This window comes from Palaemon carinicauda, chromosome 19 (genome assembly GCF_036898095.1).
Source record: "Palaemon carinicauda isolate YSFRI2023 chromosome 19, ASM3689809v2, whole genome shotgun sequence".
Lineage (NCBI taxonomy): Eukaryota > Metazoa > Arthropoda > Malacostraca > Decapoda > Palaemonidae > Palaemon > Palaemon carinicauda.
The window spans coordinates 83,501,783-83,506,782 of NC_090743.1; the positions used below are offsets into that span (position 1 = coordinate 83,501,783).

Consider the following 5,000-nt stretch of genomic DNA (forward strand, 5'->3'; position numbering starts at 1 on the left):
ACGTAGTGTGAAGTTTTATCAGGGATTTCATTATGCATTCTTACGTGTATTTGAATATTGTATGTATATTGTATATGTATACACACGTGTATATATATATATATATATATATGTGTGTGTGTGTGTATATATATATATATATATATATATACATTTGAGTGTATGTAGTTATGTACATACTGTATATGTGTATAGTAAGACTACCGATAAAATTTCACTAAGTGCTTCTTGATAGGCTCTTCTTTCAGGTCCTGAAACACCTTCCAGTTTATATGTGGATACAGAGATAGGAGATTAATTGTAATCTGTTTTGTAATAAGTGTCAAGACTAAAAAAACTTTCGAAGTTGAAATATCACATTAATTTTTGGATGATTAAAAGGTCTCATGATGGTTTTTTTTTTCAATATGAAAAAGAATACTGTGAAAAAGATTTTTTTTTTTATTAAATATCCGTTATTAATGAACGTTACTGCAGATTCAGTCGACCAAAATCTACGCATTTTTATGTTTGACTTTAAAATATCTTATTTCTAAACATATATTTAAAGGTTTTTCATTTTAGGTTAGGTTATGTTAAAGGACCTTGGGTCCTACGCTACTGGATGTTCTTCACGTATCTACATTTATTTCTTAACATAGCCCCTATATCTTTTTATTGTGCCTCTGCCAGGTCAAGGCGCACTTCACCATCTTTATATAAAAAATAAGGTCACATATAAAAGCAAAGGAAGGTCAGGTTTGACCTTAAAAACCAGACGGTATCAAAAATGCCTATCTTGACCAGTTCGCAGAATTCAAAGTCACGAATTGCAGACTAGTGTGGCATGCATAAGAATGTTCTAATATTCCAGCTCGTTCCATTTTAGATATGATCTCTAAGATGCACGTAAATGCTTCTATTATACTTCCAGTTTCCCACAGCGCCAACTAATATGCAAATATCGTAGGTAATTTTCCGTTTAAGGTTTACCAGTGACCTGGAACTTGTACGAGGATAACTTAAATGTATTTTGTAATTTTTTCGTTTTATATGTTCTGTAAAGATTAGTGTACCTAAGTCTTGCTGTTCGTTTGAAACAAAAAACAAATGAAGAAATCATAAATTATAAAGATGACTTCAAATTCTGAAGAGAGAAAAGATTGATCATGTAATTCCCGTGTCTCCATACCATGCTAAGCACAGAATAAATTCTAAATAAAAAGAAATGCATATCAGTATTAAAGAATACAACGAAAGCTATTTCCCATCCTTGGTGCGAAGGAAGACAACAAGGAATCTTCTTTACCATATGTGGCTCTAAACTTATCGAAACCTGTCACTCAAAAATAGATTGCATTTAATCACCTCAGATGCGTCGTCTCCTTTCACACGCCCTTGAAGATAAGACACGTCACTGCGGGATCTCGGTTAACGTGGCTGAATTGGAAGAGGCTTTTATCTATTGAGGTCCAGAGCTGAATGTAGGCATTTTTATGTCGTGTTTTTTAGGATATTTGAGAGGTTTAGTACACACACACACACACACACACACACACACATATATATATATATATATATATATATATATATATATATATATATATATATATATATATGTGTGTGTGTGTGTGTGTTTGTGTGTATACACACTATATATATATATATATATATATATATATATATATATATATATATATATATATATGTGTGTGTTTGTGTGTATACACACTAGGTATATATATATATGTGTGTGTGTGTGTGTATATACACACTAGGTATATATATATATATATATATATATATATATATATATATATATATATATATATATATATATATATATATATATCTTAATGGTCATGCTCAGTTCTCACCGTCCCTCGGGCGTGGAGAATGTGTAGTCATACCATTTTGAGAGGGGTGGTTTGTCCGTATATCTGTCTAAATATTTAGCCGTCATTTTGACTGGTCACGTACACTTTTATACATATATATATATACACACACGCAGACACATATATGTATATATATGTGTGTATATGTATATTGTACATGTGTGTGTCCTTTCTGAGTGGGGATACCTTAATGTGGTGAAAAGCTTGTGTATCACCAATATCAGCAAAGCTATACTAGTCAGGACCAACAAACTAGGTTGGTTTGCTGTTAGTGATCAGACAAAAATCTCCTATACAGTGGACTAAAAACGGCTGCATATTTTGTTTATTGTATATTTATGTTTACATGTGCATATATGTATTCCGTAAATACGATCGGACTTCCTAATCGTATGCAAAGAACCATCTACTATCCTGCAAAACGCACGAGTTTAAACCTTTCAGTTTATTCTTTGCCATGACGATGCCGTACAATGAACTCAGTTGTTGCGAATTGCTAAATAAACCCTTCATTATATCCCTCCGTGTCGTTTATTATATCCCATTTGCCAGTGTTATAGCCTTCTTATATCCCCTGGCGGGTTGTGTTTTTGATAAGGTCTGATTTTAATCCGTATGATAATGGCTTTGTAATTACAATCTTTGCCCCAGGCTCATTAAGGTGCTTCGTTGTCACTGAATAAAACAGAGAGAGAGAGAGAGAGAGAGAGAGAGGAGAGAGAGAGAGAGAGAGAGAGAGAGAGAGAGAGAATATTAGACCAACAATATATATATATATATATATATATATATATATATATATATATATACAGTATGTATATATGCATATATGTTATATATATGTGTGTGTATATGAATATATATATGTATATATATATATATATATATATATATCCTTCATATACACATGTAAGCGTTAATGAAAATGTACAAACCTAATCATGACTGCATATAGTATATCAAGTATGATTATCACTATAAATACGATATACTGTATATATATTTATATATATATATTCACATTTGTACACTTTCATTAGGTCGTACGTTACACACTATCCTTTCATACGTAGGCCTACTAAATTGATGTAATGAATAATTTAATCTCAAGTTGAAGCGCCAATGAATAATAAATAGTTTTTATAAAGAAAGGTTCTGGAAAAGCCTAAAAAGAAAATAAACAGCTTCCTACGGCCAACAAATGTTTAACATCCGGGAAATGAGAGTTATGTCTACAGACTCTACACGGAAACATAAACATTTCAAGATGGAAACGGCTGATAACTTTTCCAAGAAGCGCAGTTGCGCAAAGATAAAATCTCCCTCTAGCCAATAAACGACGACTTTAACTTTCAGTACAAAACTTATGGCCGTTAGGTATTATTATTATTATTATTATTATTATTATTATTATTATTATTATTATTATTAAACCTTCTACGTATCTTTCTTTCAAGCTCTCTTTATTCCATCTTGGTTATTAATCTCAAATATTATTATTATTATTATTATTATTATTATTGGCCAAGGGCTCCAACAGAGAAAATAGCCCTGCGAGGGAAAGTAAATAAGGCAATAAACTACTAGACAAGTTTAAGAAAAATAACATTAAATATATATATATATATATATATATATATATATATATATATATATATATATATATATATATATATATATATAAACTATAGAACCTTTAATCAAACAAGAGGAAGAGAATTAAGATAGAATACTGTGTCCGAGTGTACCCTCAAGCAAGGTGCACTTGTGGAGTATTATCAATTTTCTCTTCTTAGACACTACGGTGGACCAAATTGACCAAATTCAATTAGAAATTATTATATTTATTATGGTTGAAAATTATTATTATCTTTTTTTAATCCTTACGGTTGTGTGAACCTATGTATTTTGTATCAGTTGGCTATTATGCCTTGGAGAGGAGATAGTTGAGCATTATTAAGCATATTTTGAAATAAGACTTAGTCACGTGATGTAATGAGGAGAAGAAGAAGAGAAAGGAAGCCACTGATAAAAAAGTGGTTTGAAAAACGATGGGAAACGAAAGCTGTCCCGGGACGAGGCTATAACGCACAAACGGACGAACGCACCGACAAGAAGGTTGGGATAATACTTTACTTGACTTGAGGTCGTCCTTGACCTCTCTCTCTCTCTCTCTCTCTCTCTCCTCTCTCTCTCTCTCTCTCTCTCTGGAGTTAACATAGGAAGGCAACATGATTCTACTTTTAATTAAAAAGAACATTTTGTATATATGTTTATAAAATGGAAGGAGTTTGCTGATTACTTATATTTAAGATAAACGTATTTCATAAGTGTGAAGTAATTTATAAGTATATGTAACTTATATATGCATTTCCAGAAACCTTAAGGCCTCACAATTGATGCTTTAAGTCCGCGTCTTGTAATACTGGGACTTCAATACTAAGAAGAACCCAAACCCCTTGAAGTCTGGGCAGCCAATATACGTAAAGTCCGTCATAAGTCTAAAGAGGTCTTAAAGTCTAGAGTTCTCGTTGTGAGGAAAGAGTGGGGGGGGGGGGGATTTGGTTAGAATTTGCTCGAATCCTTATTGATGCTTAAGAAGCCCAATATCTGTCTACGGTGTCTCATTCCCCCCACCCCTCCGAGCTTAGGGGTGGTTCGGGGTGGGGGGGGGGGCAGTTTTCACTCTTCAGAAATCTTATTTATTGAAGGTTACCTATCCATGTAATGGCCAGACCCAACATTGCCCAACTTCTTAAATCTAATTACTAGTGGTATAAGGAGATTATATATATTCTTGCAAAGCTGGTCTAGTGTAGAGTAAATACAATAGCTTATTCATGATTTTATTTATATTGCATTTGTGCATTGAAGAGATGATAGCCAGCCTGTAAAATGAGCTCCTCTCATGTAGATGTAAGTATTTTATGTAAATTACGTAAGACTTAAGTCGTGAATTTCATTGTATTCTTTATTCAAGTTAGTATATGTAAATTGACGTTATTTTTAAGAATTGACTTTTTATTTCACTTAATTGTGTTACAAAGTCTTATATAAGCTATTTGAGAGTGTTATTTGATCATACACGATATGAATAAGGGCTTAGGTATGTTCTTGTATATT

General features: G+C 32.2%; 1 protein-coding gene and 1 long non-coding RNA gene across 3 annotated transcripts in view; one reads left to right on the forward strand and one right to left on the reverse strand.

Annotated features, from left to right (window-relative positions):
* LOC137658698 (uncharacterized) overlaps positions 1 to 5,000 on the forward strand; it is a 321,759-nt gene that overhangs the window by 214,590 nt on the left and 102,169 nt on the right. The gene's annotated exons all lie outside the window — the stretch shown is intronic.
* Positions 1 to 5,000, reverse strand: part of IRSp53 (Insulin receptor substrate 53 kDa) — a 251,553-nt gene that overhangs the window by 24,069 nt on the left and 222,484 nt on the right. The window lies entirely within an intron of this gene.